This window comes from Phaenicophaeus curvirostris, chromosome 2 (genome assembly GCF_032191515.1).
Source record: "Phaenicophaeus curvirostris isolate KB17595 chromosome 2, BPBGC_Pcur_1.0, whole genome shotgun sequence".
Taxonomy (NCBI): Eukaryota; Metazoa; Chordata; class Aves; order Cuculiformes; family Cuculidae; genus Phaenicophaeus; species Phaenicophaeus curvirostris.
Genome location: NC_091393.1, coordinates 86,235,870 through 86,255,541, shown reverse-complemented (window position 1 = coordinate 86,255,541; position 19,672 = coordinate 86,235,870).

Genomic DNA, 19,672 nt, shown 5'->3' with positions numbered 1-19,672 from the left:
TTCATATATTCTTTACAATACTGGCTATGAAGGGCTCAGTTTAACATCTAAATGGAAATGCAAAATGCATTCTGATAGTCTTTACTTCCATATAATGAAATAAAAGGTTTCTTTTCCTTCCACTCTTTCCCGCCCTGTTCCCACTATCTCACCTTCGTGTGGAATTCTATGTTTGAAATGAGAGAACAGTGGGAAGTGGGTCTTTGTCTTGTAAGATATGATATATGATATTTAGTATCCTTTACCCTAAATAAATGGACAAATAAATGCTTTGCTGTCTGTGCAAAGTGAAGCAGAAGGTTAAAAGTGTGGCCCTTTGAGTCCTTAAAATGAAATATAGATGGAAAAAAAGAGCTAGATAGTGTGACATGTACAGGAAGGGAAACAAACTGTACTCTGTAAGAGACTTGCTTTCACCTAGCACCACATCAAGAAATAACAGCAAGGAGTTACCTTGTACATTAAGCTAATTTAAAAAAAAGATTTCTCATATCAGCCAAAGTTCTGTATATTGCATTGCATATATTGCCATTAATATCTCTACAGGACTCCACAGAAGTACATAGCTTCTGCAGCATGGAGAAATTAATCTCAATCCTCAGTTTTATAATTTATCATACAGATTTACGTATGGTTTAATCAATAAATCAGGCAAACAAACCCTATAAACCATCACATTCTGATCTAACGGGTGTTATGTATAGTGGAAAATCTGTACTTGATAATTCGATTGAAATTTGTTGCCCATGTTATAATAAATCTAATGTATAGGTACTGCTGTATTCCTTTTGCAAACATTCTCCCACCTTTCACTGATCATGTAGGCATGATTTCACCATAACTTTGTCACAACAGAATGAACAAATTCTTCCTCAAGGACCCAGAACCAAAGAGATATTTTCAGTGGAAACTTCCCTTCAATTCTTTTTTGCAGAGCCTCCTCATTAAATGAGACAGCAATGAAAGATCTGCATTCGCTGCTCTCTGAGTATTTGGGAGTGGAATTATCCTGTACAAAGACAGAGTGCCTGCAGCTGTCGGAGCAGAGCTTAGAGAAATATGCCAACATTTTCACTGTGCAAGAGCAGATGTGGTTGAAATTGTTGACATGAAGCAAGGGCACAAGGTCAAACACAGATTTTCCATATCATTTTTTTCAAATGTACTCCCATTAAGACAAGGATGGTACTTGTCCAGGGAATACAACACAAATCTTGTGGAAGGCTTAATTGATCAGGGAACAGAAGCTGGTGTAATATATTCCATCTCATAACAATGCTGCCTGATGTATAATGCTTGGTTTGATTTTTATTTCACTTCTTAAACATTACGGATATGTAGTACAAGGCCTACTCTCAGTCTTACGAATGCATATAAACACACATTAATATTAATGGGAAACACGCATGTTTTTCAAGGAAAGATTGACATCCTTCCATTTTTTTCTAGGCAAAAACCCCCATACACATCCTGCTTGAACCAGTGGTTTTTATCATCCTCTTTTTTTTTTTTCCAGGAGAAATTTCATATACTTTTTTATCGAAGAAATTTCATATCATGTTTCATGCTGAAATGTGAGATGTGACTGTTGGTCAACAGAGATATATTCTTGGCGGAGCAGGAAGCCAGCGTATGGGCTGTTCTGAATACTGCCAACCATAAACAGAAGGTGGCAGGACCCTACAGAGGAGGAGACTAGGTTAATAAGTTACACCAGAAAAAAAGCATCAAAGGTATACAGCGTCAAAAATCTTTCAGTACTCTGTGAAGTTTTTCTAGAAACCCAACTTTTAAAATGAAAACTGAGAATTTCTTTTAATCCTCAAGTTGAGAGAGATGAAACTATAAGGAAAGCATCAAACGTGTGATTAATGATAGAATCTCAGGATTCGGCATGGCTGCACCCCAGTTTATAGTTAAGGGAACTCATATTCCAAACAAGCCTTATTTGCTGATGAATACTACGCTCCTGGGTCCTGATCCTCCACTACACTGCTTGAAGTCAACTGAGCTACACTTGCGTGATACTGGATGGATGCAGTGCTGAACCAGACCCCAACTTTTATTGACTTTTCAGGCAATCTGCCACTTGGCAGGAGAACTTAGATTTAAAACATAAAAGCCAGTTTTAAAGCATGAGGGATTCGCTTGTAACAGCAACTGAAAAGCTGAAATTGAAACCAAAAAGGCACAGTACCACATTACCAATTCCCTGAGCCATCTTGTCCCTTTTACTGCATTCTTAATCTCCATGCACTGATCATTAATCATTTTTACTTGGACTTAAGCATGAAATCAAATATTCCAGAGTTGTTTTTTTTCAATCCTTATTTTGTGAATGTAATATTTTATTTCATGTAACCTTATTTTCTCACAGAACAGATTGGAGTTGCTTTTTACTTTTTCAATACTCTAACTTATTTTGAATATTTTTAATTTTTTAACATTTGGACAAGTGACAAATATTAGAAATATGAGCTAGATTGGGTAGCGTTTGCCAGACAGATTAAACTTCCTGAAAATTTTTTGTTCCCTACATGGACAAGCAACCAACCAAGCACTATTTGTTTGAGTCTGTATGTGCACAGCTACATTTTGGTTTTCACAAATATTCATATTTGTTACTTGGACATTTTCCTTCTACAGAGGTTTTTGTCAGTAAAATTCTGTTGCTTCAGAAAGTGAAATCAAAATTGCAAAAACATTGTAGAATCAAACAAAATTAACATTCTGTATTGCAAATTATCTCAATGTTCTAGAAAAATAATACTTTCCCAAAGAGAAGAGGTTCTTTATTATTGGTTTTTGGTTTGTTTGTTCTTTTTTTTCCTAAATAACCTATAGTTTTCTCATTCCAACCACACATTTTGACCATCTTCAGAAGCAGGTACATTACACAACCAAGTAGATACTATAGTCTATGTTAGATTTGGAGATATTTTTTGAAAGTATTTCATGGTAATACCTCATTCTAAAAGTGAGGTTTCCTTTGTGCGCAATCAGTATGAATAAATACCAGGATTTCAGTAACTGATATTTGTTTAGGTGTGGTTGCTCACTGTTCAGTAGCCCTGTGAACAGGGTGCTTCCACTGAATTTTCATTTGGTGCTTCCACTGAATTTTCTAGAGGATAAGTAGAATAAATTAACATGTTGCACTAGTGAGCACAGTTATTTGCTAGTATAATAAAGAGACCAGGTTCTAAATAATGACAAAGATTTAGTCAACAGAGGTTAAGACAGGTCAGCAAAATAACATGGGAATTCTGAGCTGCTTGTGTTTTGCCTTTTCAGAGGCAAAAAAAGAAGTAATAACACTACTGTCACTAACACTGTCAAATGGATACATTGTGGCATTTCACTCTTAGCAAATAATTTATGATAAGAGCCCAAGTGATAAGAAGCCAAGCGAATGGTTTTCTCTTTGCCCTGTAGTCTTCTATTTTTCTTATAAAAACTTACCTAGTAGTTTAAGAAATAACCAAGTTCCAGAACTTTGCTCTGTATGGAAAAAAACTGTGGCTGAAGGGCTGAAGAATGGCTCCCTCATGGTGAGAGCAGTTAGAGCAATTAGAGAGACAAATGTGGTAATGTAACTTAAGACTTGCAGTACATTGAATACCTATAAGAAGAACAAGAGAGGGATCAGTATCTGAACATCCCATCCTAAGCTCTCACTGTGACAACACCCTGAAATAAAACATGAAGACCAAAATATGTATGTTTCAGATGGGGAGACAAGTGATTCAGAGAGAAGTGAAATGAGTCTTTAAGGTTTTATAACAGGAGTAAATACCAGCAATTACTTGTTTACTAGGAGCTGATTCCTCTCAGCCAAGCATAATGTCTAAACTTGTTTTTTTATAGCTGCAGATGGAAAGGGCCACAGCTTGCTGAAGGCTCAGGCAAAACCCTGCATTGATAGTGCAAAACAGCAAAAGAAGTGCCCAAGCTTGAAAATCAGTAAGTAAAAATAACTTAAGAAAATAATTTTTTATTTCAAGAAACTTCAGTCTCGGCTACGGCAAAGATTCTTGTTTCTGTTTGCTGATCTGACTGAAAATTTTCACAGGGGTTGGGAGAAAAGCAGATGTCTATGTGGCGTATCTCACCCTATACATGTCAGTCTCATTTTATTCAGTGAATATTCCTTTCTTCCAGCCTTTGTCTTTATATATTTAGATAGGGAACTCTTCACAGTCATGAGAATTTCTTGAGAAGTTTGTGATTCTGAATTTGCAAGCATACCGAGGACCATTACATTACTGTTACAAAAATCATAGAAGGTCTCATGAAATATAAAGTTCTCTTAAAGTATGGAGACATTTTTGACTTTTAGTCCATAGCCTTCCATATTTTGCTGGCTGTGTACTAGAGAAATTCAGAAGACAATTATTATGAATAACAGCAGATATAGCAGTAATTTACCAAAATGACTCCTTGGGGCAACTCAGAAAAAATGTCCTTTTCACCTTCCACTCTGGGCACACTCTGCTGATTTTTCATATAGTCCTTTCATTACTTTCATTATACACTGCAAAATAAGTATGGAAAAGGAAAGACTGTTTCTGAGTGGTCTCCAAAATAAAGGAAAGAACTTAATGTGTTTTTAACTGGGCATAACTGTTTGCCTGAGAATTTCACAGACATGGTAGGTGCCAGTTTTGTAACCACTCATTGATTTTCCTAGATATTCTATTTCATTAATAGATCAAGACAATAGTTCTAAATTTAACTGATTGGGAAACAGGAAGAAAGTTGACGGAATACATTGTATGAAGGGCTATAATCTGCAAAGGCAACAAAAGGGCATTTTCTAGCTGAACATTTGCAGTGCTGTTTTAAGAATTCTGGCTCTTTAGAATACACAAAGAAGTAGATAACAAGGCCTTACAGCTAAAATATTCCCTGTTCTACTACTATACCACTGGCCAACACATGATGAAATTAGACTTGTACCCTAGACAGAGGAAAACAAATCAATCAAGATGGTGATAAAACAACTGCCAAGATATAACAGTTTGTGATATCAATGCTTGTTGTTACACCAAATTCAGAACATCACCATATTTCAGTTCCCATTTCTGCCTATTAATCTAAATTATAAAGCAAATGGTAATTGAATGTAGTATTTGTAAGTGAAATGGTTACCAAGGAAAGTCCAAGAAACAACTTAATTTTTTGTGGGATTAAACTGTTGATTGAAACATGAAAAGGAAAAAAGAAAAGTAATGGTAAACCTGGCTGAAAACCTTGTTTACATGTCTGTAATTTCCTGTATTTCATCTGGTTGTGAACTCCAGAGACCGAACTATTCCTCTGGGCTTCAGCATGATTCTAAGTTTGCTATTTGTTCACAAATACTCACATTTAATGGCTAGTGTAAGTTTTCTAAACTGCTTTTGGATTTAAAAGCATAAGTTTCACCATTTTTTTAAAATTTATCATCTTAATGAAGAAACAGAGACTCCGAAGATTCCTGTTTCTTTCCTGCATCCCTATATCCCACTCACGTAGTTATCTGGCATTCAGTGCTGCTTAAAAATTAATCCACAGCTGAACAATAGTTTGTTTCTTCATGTGTAATTTATGCTACATATTATTTATGCAGCCAAACACTTTCAGAGATCTAAGTCTCCATCTCCAGTTTGTGGGAAGACTTGTCTTTCATACAATCCTTCCTCTGGAGTTGGTAAACTATTTCTGTACTTTTTCACAAAGTATGAATAAAAGTGGGTGGCATCCTATTAGAAAGGGAGACTGATTCAGTCTTGAGAGCATTTAGATATAAACTAAACATCCAAGCATCCAGTCAGTGGTGGGCTTTCAAAAAATGAAGGTTTAAATGAAATACTCTGTGTCACAAAATGAATAAGTGGTAGGGATTATGTGTTCAGTCTGCTGAAGTCTTTCCTTTCTTCCTTGCCTTCGTGCCTTCCTTCCTCCTTTTTTTCTCTCTTTCTTTCTTTCTGTTTCTTTATGAACCATGGTAGATCTGGTAACAGATCAATATACCCATTTGTTCTGAATAGGAAAATAGAAATTTTACTTGAAGTAGAATATTTGCAGAGGTCTTCTTTGAGAGGTTAAGAGTTTTCACCCAGACCTCTAAGATCTGAGGAAATTTATACGTGGAAAAAAATTTAGTTTTCCCTAAGAGAAGAGGTGTTTCTACCAAACAGTTCTAAAGTAAGGGAGGATAGATTTAGACTGGATATAAGAAAGACATTTTTTACAATGAGCATGATGAAACACTTGAACAGGTTGCCCAGGGTAGTAGTGAAGGCTCTATCCCTGGAAACATTCAAGGTCAGGCTGGATGGAGCTCTGAGCAACCTGATCTGGTTGAAGATGTCCCTGCCCATGGCAGGGGCATTGGACTAGATGAACTGTGAATGTCTCTTCCAATTCAAAGCGTTCTATTATTCTGTGATTCTATAAATGAAAGCATTATTATTTGCTTGGCAACTTGTTTATTACATTGGGCTCCTTTGGGAACCAGTTATACATTAATGAAGGTTTTATGGTTCCGTAATGAAGATAAACTGACATTAATATGAAAAAAATCAGCATATAGGAAACCTGACAAAGAGCACTTTTACTTCTCTGTTATACTAGTTTCACACCCATTGAATGCAGCTAACTATGTTTGCCTACTAACCTGCAACAAAGTAAACTGTAAAAGCAGAATATTCTTTATAAAAAGAACTGTCAATACTGTTCCTTGTTTTTGAGTATCTTTAAGCAGTTTGTTGGTTTGTTGCAACCATTTTTTTTGGATTGCTGTTCTTACACATACCATAAGTATACCAGCTGTGAGAGCACATATTGTAACCAAGCTCCTGAGAAAGAGTATGCAGGGGAACATCTTAGATTTTTTTCTACTTTCACAGCTGTTGCACACTGCAAATTTCCACTGACTCTCTGGGTGCTGAGCAGTTCAGGCTGCTTACTCTTAAAAAGGCAAAATTAATTTGTCAACCCGAATGTTATGTATCAGGCTTCAAACCTTTTGGCTTGATATGGGGGAAAACACAGGCTACCTGTTGTTGTTAATAAAATGTGGGGCAATATTTGCATAAGGTCAAGCACTCAGTTAAGCCCTGGGCTGACAGTATGGCGTGTGCTTACAACATTGTCTGGAAAGCCATCCCATTACCAAGCTCAGCCTGGAATTAAGGACAGCTTGTGAACTATATATTAACAGAGAATGCAGATGCTCTAAATGGAAAGTTTACAGTTTTAGCAAACTGCACTCAAGATCCTGGAGATTTTTACTTCACCTATTGACTTACATATTATAAATCTCCACAGTCCCCACATCCCTTTTCAAAGAAGCATCTGTTTCTCGTGGTTCATTCAGTTATTAACCATTTCAGGCACCAGGTGGATTTTATGATTAGATTTAAGGCCTGACCATACAGCCCTTACTTTGAAGACTGTTATACTGTGCAAAGTGTCTTTAATAACAACAGGAGGGAGGGGAGAGAAATGGCTTGTTTATTGTCCATCATGAGTTTCATATCATATGTAGCTGATTAGACAAAAACTGTAGTTTTCTCCCTTCCCCTGAAGTCAGCTTTGTACATTCAGCTGCAGATGTGAATGTCTAGCTGAGTTTTTCTCTTCCATGAACACCTGTGGCAGCTAAAAGACTGAGGTACAGCTGCAGAGCACAGAGGATGATGTTGGGCTGCACAGATTAAATCAACTAGCAATGAAGACACCAGTCCTGCCGGTGACACTCAAGGTGGCTGCAGTGAGTTTTGGTACCAACTGCACAAACTGCTGCTACGGAGGAGGCAACCAGGTGTATAAGGTGCATTGTGCCAGCTACTACTCTGACTTCTAGTAGTTGGCTCTAGGCACACTCTTAACTTATGTTTCTATGACTTAACTTTAAAACACTTCCATTCTTTGTCTGCTGTGGGTGAAAGTTTGCCCAGCTTGCCCAGCTTGCCACTAGCTTGCCCCATGTCACTGAGTTTTTCAACCTTCTGAAGGGAGTGTGATTTTGTAAAGCACTCAAAACACACTTGCCCGTTATCTGTGGGTGAGGAGCCAAGAGTGGATCTTGCATACTCAATGCTGGTCATAATACTTGAGGCATCATGATGAGATGTTCCTAAGTACAATGTCAAGGCAGTATATAATGCCCATAGAGGTTTGAAGAGTATGAAGTTTTGCTTATGCATTTTAAGTCATTCTCTTTGTCTTCTAAAGGTTTCCTAGATTTGAATGGAAATGGTGAAACCATATTTTCCATGAGATTTGTGGGGTTTTTTTCTTTAGGACTCAGATATCTACTTCTAATTCATTGCTGTAGGGACTGCAGCTCTTTATCAACAGAGATTATCTTTACAAAGAGAGGCAAGGCCTTGGTGAGACAAGCAGGGGAAGCCTGTCTGTAATGATTGTGTTCTGGATAATAAAGAGGAATTACATCTCCAATGATAGCTATCAGCCTGACAATATTCAAATGCTTTGGAAATGAATGGGCAAATTAGAACAAAACAGTTATTTTCACTTTCAGTTTCTTGGTAACTTAATTTTTTTTTTTTTCAGTTGTTTTTCTAGAGGCTTTTCATGGCACATAATACTACAGTTCAGTGGAAGTCCAATTTTCCACCCACAGCCTTTCCTCTATAAAACTGAAGAGCAGAATCATATTTTTCTCCCGACAATATGCAGGGACCAAGCGTGGCAGTCAAGAGGTTAATCCTTAAGTCAGCTGTGCTTGGTGCTCAAAGCAGGTGAAATACACTGGGATAATGAGGTAAGAAATTCGTGGAAGCCCAGAGTTTAATCAAGGAGATGTGAGAGGGCAAGATAGGGCAGCTGGAAAGAGGCCTGGGTGAGAAGGGGAAGGCTTTTTTTCAGTTTGTGGCTTAGGACTTATTTGACTTATCTTTACATCCCCTAACTTATTTTCCTTTTTTAATTTGCAACGTCTCTTTAATTTGGAAAACAGAAAATGGAAAGTGATTTACAAAACTTATTGTTGTTGCTTAGAAAAAATGTCAAGAGCTCTGTTGCTTTTACTACAAGAAAACTACTTGAAGTGGCTGACAGTTTTGTCACTTGAAAGTTCATTCTACTTAGAAAGGAAAAAGTTATATTTTCTATGAAAGAAAGGAAAAAGTTATATTTTCTATGAAAGACCTAATGGTGTTTAGAGAAAGAAAGAAAACTGGTAAAAAGTAAAATATAGCCTAAGAGTAAATGGCAGGCCTTGTGGTTTAGTTACAGTAGTTCCTTGTTAAACTAAGTTCTTCCAGAAAATTATATTTTGTTGATTGTGAAATGTCTGACTAAATGGGAAACAAGCATGCTGCCAGGGGCCCTACACAGGCACTAACCAATGAACAATGTCTTCTACCAACACCATCAACAGGAACTTAAGTGCAGGCAGTTTTAGGAGGGCAAGGCAGAGCTTGTTGAAAAAAAAAAGTATAATGGAGCAGTGGGGGGAAACAGCATGCAATACCATTGTTTGGGTTTGGTTTTCGTATTTTGGTTTGGTTTGATTTTGTTTAGTTCTGCCTTCTTATACCTCATTCAGGGATTTGAAGCACCTTTTTATTATAGCTCTGTGAAAAATAATAAGAATTGTTCAAATAGGTATGGCATTCTCAGAAATTCTGGAAGGAACATCTGACAAAGAAGCTACCCCATGCTAGAGTATATAATTATTTATTTCTGTGAATTAATTCAGGCTTGCTACTCAGTTGGATGAGGAAAATAGTTCTGGGCAATGCTGGGGCCTAGTAGCTTGTATCAGATGTAGGTTCTGCAGGTACGCAGATCATGTGCATCCCGAAGCACACAATAACTACGCAAGGAGGGAAACAGCAAATAGGAAGGATTGCTCACATTCTACACATCCAGCACAGAAGACAAAGTCATCCAGAAGTCTATAGCCAAATTAACAATTAATAAACTTCAGAAGAGTTATTCTCTGATATCTTTACTACAAGCCTTTGCTCGTCAATAGAAATTATGCTTGCTGCAATTTAAAGGAGAAGGGGGAAGTACAGAATCTGAAATCACAACTAGGAACTATGGTTAAATATTCAGTAGAAGCTGAGTTGTAAAAAACTGTGGCAAGAAGTTTCCTTGTATCCTTTGTGTATGAGAAGAGCATATAGCAAAGAATTTTGTACGTTAAATAGCCAATAAGGTTACTAAGCTATACTAAAGTTAAGATCCCATCCAAACTGAACTTCAACTATAGGACAAATCTGGAAAGCAGAGAGAGAAAATCGTAAGGTAGATGTAGGAAGCAAAAAAATAGGACAGCTGAAAGGTTCTGAATATGAGTCAGAAAAAAGAGAACTAAAAGTTGGAAAGCAGCAACAACTACAAAGAGGAAGGCAATATGGCATGAGTAAGTATGCATGCAGTAGGTAGCATAAAAGAAAAAAAAACCAAACTTGGATTCCAAAATTGTGCATGTTGAAAAAGTATCTAATAAACTGTCATTCATCTAGAGTATAGTTACAGTCATAAAACATAGACTATATGTGTAGCTATAACCAAACTGAGCTGCTAAAGATGCCAGCTAATTTTTCTTGCCACCAGCTATATAAAACCTGTTCATGAGGTGATATATTGTCTTTGTTAACACATATGTGAACATCTGCATGTACATTTAAAAATTTCATTGGCGTGAATTTGCCTCTGTCACAGGAAAAGGGATGTCTGATTTCTTTATCCATGAGACTGCAGTAGAGAGGAAAATCTTAACCAGTGTGTTAGCAATGGTATTTTGAATATAACAATAATGTGATAAACATAAGAGTATAAAATATAAATAGAAATCAATATAAATAGAAAACATATTTTGTGTTAACATATAGTAACTCGCTATATTAGTTACTGTGAAATGTAATATTTAATAAGGATGATGGTATTTTGAATATAATAAAAGGTTGGTACACAGAACAGCAAACTCCTTCATTTTATGTATTGCTGAATGCTAATTTATTTATGTGCCAATGATGACACCAGTTACAACCCAGACTCTCACTTTTTGTATGACAGACCTTGATTTCTACTGCAAGTAGAAACAAATTTCCAGTAGATTAGGAAAATGCCACTGTATGTTAGCAGTCTCAGTAAATAGCTACCTGATCCCAGGCGTGAACTGTAAAATTTTGTCTAATTTAGGCGTTCAGATTAAACCTGAAAAGGGGTCACTATTTACAGAATCACAGAATCGCCAGGATCATCGAATCCAACTGTTCCTATCAGCCATGCCTCTCAGCACCTCATCCACCCATCTTTTTAGCTGTACAATCCCAGCTAGAATTTGTATGAGTGCAGGAGAAATACCCAGTCTCTAACCCTGTATCTTGAAATGACACAGTGGGCATAGTGTGCATAGCAGTTGTTCATTGTTCAATTAAAAGACTATGTGGCAAAAACATGTTTCCTCGTGAACATTCTAATGTTATTGACCACTGGGATTTACTAGGTGGTCTTTCCTCTCAGGTTCAAGGACTATGATTATGAGTGGCTGCAAAAGATGCAACAGGAGAGCAGCACAAGTTCAAATGCTGATATCAAAAGACCTGTCCCAGGAAAAAAAATCACTGTTGAGGTTAACATAATACAGTATTCTTACCAATGCATTCTATGATTAGTAGTAATGTTATGAAAAGCCTGACAAGCTACATCAATTTTATAGGTTTAGGATATGTGGAGACTTTGATAAAGCATCCAAATTCTCCTTGGGCTTATCAGAAATATTTTTCTAACTCTTTGATGTTTATCGCATACATAGATTTATGAATAATATCATCAAACAAATCTTCCTCTGATCCTTTGTAAAAATAGTTTTGAGTTCCTTCATTACATCTAGTACATATTTGTCAAAAACTTAGCATCTTTTGGTATGATTGCTACTTTTGCTTACTATGGCTTTCTTGGACTATAGAATTGTGATATAGAGGAATTTCTAGAAAAGAACAGACGACCCTTGTGCAGAATCTGCCTTTATTTTACCCTGTTTAAGTTTGGTGGTATTCCAGATCAATACCTGACTTCAGCATTAACATTCATTGATTTACAGAAACTACAAATGCAACTCCTTTGAATCCTTTTTTTAAGCTGCAATCAGGACTAAGAACTAATGAGGCAGTCAGTTCTGGGTGTTTGTTTCAGACAACCTTTCTGACTATCATTATAGTTCCATGTTATTATAGCTCCTTAAGTAGCTCGGGCTCAACCTTTACAAAAAGTACAAAACTTTTCAGTCCTTGTTGAATAAGTTGTGTGTTTGTTAAGTGTTTGATGATTTTTTTTATATTTCTTGGGAACGCTAACCATTTTAATGAGCTACAAAGTGGTAAAGATTTGTGAGTTGCCCAAAGCCAAGCTGTTTAATTTAGGGGTTTCCTATAGCATATGCACAGATTTGAAATATGTTCTTGGTTATTTGTTGTTGTTGGGTGGGTTGGGTTTTTTTTCTCCCACTTCTGGTTCTACATCTTTTAAAGCTTAGTGCTGAAGTTTCCCCAGGCAGCGTTTTCCAAAACAGCTCAATTTGTTGGTGTCATGGGCTTGCTCAGCGCACACAAGACACATTATTCCCTATTTATTTTGAGTTCCTGTAAAAACACATTTGCAACATTAAGACCAGCTCCCTTCTGCTTGCCTGTGATTTCTACTTGGTGGGTGCCAAGCTGCTTCTGTAAACCTAAGGGTGTAGCCAGAATCCACTTTGGGTGGCTTTAGAAACTCAATCTGTCTCTTGCCTATTATGCCTAGCAATATCAGGTAATAAAATTCATGTTTGTAGCAGAAGATTCTGTGTATTTTTGTATGTTTTCACTTTATCTGAAACAGGGAAGAGGCAAGTGGCCCTGGATTTATTTACAAAGAGATGCTTATGATGCAAATGATATGGGAGATCATTAGCATTTTCTCAACCTTGGAACATTCCACATACAGGAGTGTGTTAACAGCCTCTTTTCTTTAGCACGTGCTCCACCCTCCCTACTAGCTTGGTTTAGGTCCAGCAGCAAATATTATTCAACAACTATGCAAGCTATATATGTGTGTTTTACTGTTCAGAGCAGACACAAATCTGAGCAGGGAACAGGTAAAAAGAAGCTAATGCAGATAACACAAGCACAGGCATTCTGCCTGCTTTGTACAACTCTCCATCAACACCCAACTCTCTTCTCCATGTCTGGTTGTACCACCACAAAAGCTGGCCAAATTCATTGCTGATCTAACCACATATACCTCACTGATATTACATACCACCTTACAGAATCACAGAATCACTAGGTTGGGAAAGACCCACTGGGTCATCGAGTCCAACCGTTACTATCAATCACTAAGCCATGCCCCTCAGCACCTCATCCACCCGTCCCTTAAACACCTCCAGGGAAAGTGACTCAACCACCAACCTGGGCAGCCTGTTCCAGTGACAAATGACCTTCTCCATGAAAAATTTTTTCCTAATGTTCAGCCTGAACCTCCCCTGGCGGAGCTTGAGGCCATTCCCTCTCGTCCTGTCCCCTGTCACTTGGGAGAAAAGGCCAGCTCCCTCCTCTCCACAACTTCCTTTCGGGTAGCTGTAGAGAGCAATGAGGTCTCCCCTCAGCCTCCTCTTCTCCAGGCTAAACAACCCCAGCTCTCTCAGCCGCTCCTTGTAAGACTTGTTCTCCAGCCCCTTCACCAGCTTTGTTGCTCTTCTCTGGACATGCTCCTTGTGGGTGTTCTTACAAGAGAAGCTGGCAACTCTTCCAAGTTGGGGTTTGGTGGAGTGGGGAGGTGTATGGGAGGAGAAAAAGGTAGAGCAGATTGTTCATGTGATGCAGTATCCATTGATGTAGAGGCTGGATTTTTTCTCATTCAAAATTTTTACTGTCAGCACTGCATAATGTAGCCCACAGTTTGCTCTCTCACTGTTAAGCCACACAGTACAAAAATAAGAAAAAGTTTTCTAAGACGATGAAATTGCTCAGTTCTGTATTTGACTTTGCAGGATGCTATTTGATGCTTACAGGTTTCCTTCTTTTTATCTTTTCTGAGATAGAGGTTCAAGGAGGCACACAGGCTTTGGAATATTTCACCAGGTGTTTTCTATACTTAGGTGGTACAGTAATAGTGGATTAGAAAGACAGTAAATTAATGTTAGTGCCATAGTTTCAGCTGGCATGAAGAGGTATATTTTCACTGAAGTCAAGTATCTGGCCTTATACTATCTAAGCACTTGAAATCTTCAAGACTTGGCTGCAGACCCTGTGAGAACAAATTTTGTTGCAAGACTTTCAGCTTTGAATGCTTGCAGTTGGACCACAAAAATATCCTTTTATACAGTATTTTGGCACTTTACCCTCTGGTTTGGGCCAGAATCGAGATGCACATGAACATGGAAAATAAATTTTAAAGCAATGGAAATGTTCAAATGGAAACTTCAGATGGGTCTGTACTGATGTTTAGTTTGAGGAAAAACTTCTGATCATAGTTATTTTTATGTGTACCATTTCATTCATCTGTCATTCAGTAGTGGTCATTTTGAAATGCACTGAGTTCAAATCTCCCAGGAGGGGAAAGATAATCCTGTGGTTAATGCACAGAACTAGAAGTCAGGAGTTCTGGCTTCTCAGACCTCTAGAGTGATTTTAGGCAGTTCACTTAAGCCCTGATTCAGCAAAATATGTAAGCATGTGAGTAACTTCAAGAACATGAGTGGCCTTATTAAATCCAGTAGTGCATTTAACAGCATTATACAGCTATGGAGTATTGTAAACAATTTTTGTTTATGATGAATAAACCACTGTTATTCTTCATACTGTGTACTGAAAAAAAACCAACAGAATACACAGGGCAATTGAGTTGTTCCCAGCACAAAGAGAAATATTGATAAGTATGAAACACTGAAAAGCTTTGAAAAAAGCCCTAACACTTTCCTTGGTTTTGCCTGGACAAAACCCTTCTGTGTAAGGTCTTCAGTCACCCTTCTGAGTTTCTGGGGGGCTTTTTTTATTTTTTCATGTAGTAAGTAAATTGCTACCTAAAAGAACAAACCCTAAATAAAGTTAGATTTAGATGGAAAATGCCTACAACAGTGTTGCAGGGAATGTCTCTAAAGAGGTGAAAGAGCTAAGGAAACAGTTCCTTCTGTGAGGAAGAACATTTGTGTCAGGGGACTCTTGGATAGGGTCTGGAATTTCATAAACACCAGTGCTGATTGTCGGGACTTCCTTTGCAAAATACTGAAAATAGTTTTATGTAGAAATGCTTAATAAAGCACAGGGAGTGAGGGGGTGCATTATCCATTACTCTGCTTTATTACTCTGCTCAGGAACTGCAATGGTTAGTGTGAAATATGTTGTTTCTCCCAGCAGAATCTCTGTAAATGGGAAAATCAAAACCTATTCTACCACCAAGTAAAGGTTAAATAATGTTGTGATAGCTAGTGCTATTTGCAGACAGCCCACACTAAGAACTGCTGAATGGACAGTGCCCTCCTGAGACTCTCTAGTTATGCTTGGGTGGGGGTTAACTTGAAATGCCTCTTTAAAATGGTGTTGCATCCTTGCTTCCTGCTGTGAAACAGACTGGAAGCTATAACCGTTCCAACTTTGCATTCCTCAGAGCCTCTCACTTCCCCTTTTGCACCAGGAGAAAGGGCCTTTTGCTCCTGTGCATGTTAGCATTGCTGAGATACTAGGCATTTAACGGGTCTGCAATAGGAAGAGATCCCTTTGCATTCTTTTCATAGCTCCAAAAGAGTAAAACTACTTTGTCTTTTGCAAATGCTTAGAGATCCTGGCTGTAACCCTATGCAGGAAAAAGGGCTATAAAGTCAAACCTTATTTTTCATAACAGGCTACCTGCACTGCAGAGGAATCTGTTTTACCTGGGACTCTTCTCCTGTATTTTCTGCCCTAGTCCCACTGCCTCATGTCCTAGTGGAACCTATCTATTTAGGAATTCAGTGGGAAGTTTGTTTCCTGTTACTCAGAACCTGACAGCAATCCTGCACGTCTCTGTGTGATTGTTAGTTTCTGAGACAGCGAAACTTTGACTACTGGAAAAATAACCAGAGGGTAATGCTTTCCTTTGGATTCAAACTGGTGTGCAGTTCTCTACAGCACCACAGATTTCCTACATAGGCTGGTACATCTCATTTAAATGGCTGAAAATTAGTGTAAACAGCTCAAGAACATCATCACCAAGATACATACATTTACACAAGTTTTATCCCTGCAAAGCATCCTGGCTGAAATGGACATATTAGGACATTCTCTCACTCTCCTACATATTGCTGGGATTCACCAAATAGGTCTCTTGACACTGAGGTGGCAGGATTCTCTTCCATCACCCAGGAGAATGATTTATACCAGGTCTCATGCTAAGCTTGACTGAAGGGAATACAAAGTCCAGATTCAGATACCAATATTGCCTGTGTATTTAATCCTTTGAGAAGGGACCAGAGCCTAGGATCCTTCCAAAATTTAGGTTTATTGTTCTTGCTCAATGAAGATCTCTTAGCCGGCTGCAGGAGTTTCATCTTGCAAATAGAGATGAAAATGATTCTCAACCTTTCTAACACTGGAGGGATTTTGCAAAGAAAAGTAATTGATATAAAATGAAATGTTGAGACACTACATTATCTGAGGCTTCATAAGTATCTCAAAAGCCTATTCAAGATTCCAACAAAACTATTGGTGAATGTCCGTTAAACTACTTTCCCTGCTAATGAATATCAATTAAGGGTATATAGTCTTGTACACTTGCCTAACATGATTCTAAAAAAGCCCTGAAAATTCATAATAATTTTTAAATTGCAAAATAATCCTAGAAACTGAATTAATTTGATTTATACTTTTATTCAGTTGCCGAAATATATTTCTTTCTCTATGGCTGAAACACAAAATCAGCAAGCAAAAATGTTTCCATGGGGGACTCAGTAGCTTTGTTGGTCCCCAGGATCATCATTCTCAGCATGACCAGTCTGAGGAGGTTCAAGGCTCTAATTTTGATGTTATTTTTGGATGTGGCCAGGGGTTCTGCAGTTTTGGCTTTAAGTGAGATCGGAGTCATGATTCTCAGCCTCAGCTGCCAAGCTAAACTTTTCCCTTGGTGTGAAAGCACGTGTTTACCCACGTGCAATCTAAGCTATAATGTCTTGCTGTAACTGCATTCGTAAAACTTCTTCCCCAAAATATTGCCTCTTAAAAGTGTGCTCATTTTTTGCTTTTCTGCACTCAAAAGGAGAAGAGTTAAAAAAATGCAAGAAGTGTATATTGTACATGAGTTAGTTTATTTTACAACGAAAATAACCCGCAGCATCAGATGCTATTATTGTTAATTCGTTGCCTCACAGTATCTGCCTCTGTATGACTTGATGAATTTCCACTGCCCATTCATTATTGCAAACGCATTTCCAAACACTTCATTTAAAGCAGGCTTTAGATAGCTCACCACATTCTTATGAAAAACAACATTGTGAAACAATGCTGGGGAACAGTCATTTAAAACAAATCCTCAGCACCCACTCCCCAGCAACACAAAGAGAATAAACAACTGACAAGAATAAATTGTTTTATACACACAACATTGAATTCCTGTGAAACTATGTTTCCCGTGGTAGTATATTAAATTCTATTGACTAGTTTATAAAGGCTGCTCTAATTCTGCACACCCAAATTTGATACCTATTTACTGCATATCTTCTGATTTTAAAATCAAATTGAACCAGGCAGACTTACAGAGAGGCTATTAGCATGCCAGTTTGACCTATTTGAAGCCTAAGCTTCATGAATTTTTTTATACCAAACAAAAACTAACCTGAGCCTTCCTGAAGCTCAAACCACATTTCCATTGTGGTCTAAGAGCAATACAGTGTAATGTCCCTTTATGTTCCTAGTTCTGCCAGTCCTTCTTGAGAACTGGCTCCAAGGCAGCTCTAGATTCTATTTGCAGCTACACAGAAATTCTTTTAATGAAGAGTAAAGGAAAGACTTGCTGAAATTGTCTCATCCAGTCACTCCTGGATACTCTCTGGCCACCACTCCACACACTGCTTTGGCCATGCTGACTGCCAAGAGATTTTCCAGTAAATGTTGAAATTGTTGCCTTCTGCGGCACAAGCTTTACCTCTTAGACTGCCCTTCAGTCAGGGACCTGCAGCTCTGTGACTGACAGTAGAATCCCAGGTAAACCTCAAATTAATCAAAATTATTTAAAATAACACATGAAAAAATGTTTATCATCTATTTTTGGCATAACCAGGAAGAGATTCTCTGCTAAGTCCCACTGGAGAGATGTTCACTGAAGATTTCTACCTCCATTTTGTAGGTGGAAGAGGACTAAATAAACAATGAAGTTTCAAAGTAATCATCTGAACAAAACGCTAACAGCTTTGATCTTGAGGAGAACTGTTAATCTTCTGTGACTTTATTACAATCTAATACAAGCCTATCTGTCACCAGTGCTCCCTGTTTACTCTTGTGGAGCAATATTTACAGGGTGCATCATTACTGGAGTTTCTAACAATTCTTGGTCAGACAAATCCATGAACCAGGGAGATAAATGTGTGTGTGATCCTTTTCCCAGAATGCTGGCAGACATCCACAGAAGAAATGTGGATGTATGATCTCTGTATCAATTAGATCAAAAAATACCTCCTTGCATTTCTTATCCCATTGAACACTCAAAAGGTATATCTGCAGATATGTTTTTCGTAAGTATATTAGAACTTTCTCTTTCCACATGACATTGTGTTGCAGACTTTGATCAATTAAATCCATAAAAAAAATTTATGAACACCCATCGTGGAGCAAGTCAAAGATTTCTCTGATACACTAGCCTATCTTTGACAGTGGTGGTAGCAGATGTAAACAATGACTTTTTCTCTTGATTAGCTTCTCTCCCTTTAGTAGCATGTAGCTTAGGGAACCACCTGAGCTGGAGACTGTATTGCTCTCAGTAGTGAGCACTAGACCTGTCCTAATGAATTAATCTACTACTTAAAGAATCCCCTTAAACTTCTGGCCTTCATAAGGTTAGGTGGCAAGGCAAAATATTTCTGTATGAACTAAACATGCTCCCTTGATGATGATGCTTCTCCAAGTACAGCATTTGACTCTGCTCATACTCATTTTCACATGTTCATTCTAATTGGCATCAAGTGATCAGGAAGACATTGCTTCTTTGGAAGATATGCAATAAAAATAATGCAACCTTCTCCCTCCGTTTTAAGGGCGCTTTTATTTGCTTATCTAATCAGGTCTACTACTGCTTGTGCTTTTCATGCATCGGGAAATGTTCATAGCTGTCAGAAAAGAACTACATGGAATTCAGTTATTCATGAGAAATAATGATAAATTGCCAAAGGAAAGGTAAAAAACAACTTGTGAAAAATCCTTTATCGGAAACAATCAAAAAGGGGAGTTGGTTGTATAAAGAAAAGGGGAAAAAAGCTCTACTAGGCTTGATACTAAGTAATCTGTTATTCACAGTGTATGATGAAGATAAGTGCAATTTGCTAAGTTTCAGTTTGGACTATGTTTTGAAACACTGCATACCAGAAAGATTCAATCTGGAGGTGAAGAGTAAGTGCCTTACTCTGATCAGGGTATGCAAAGTTTGTACAGCACAATGACAATAATAGGAAATTCATCAGTTTTCTTTTTTTTAGTACAAA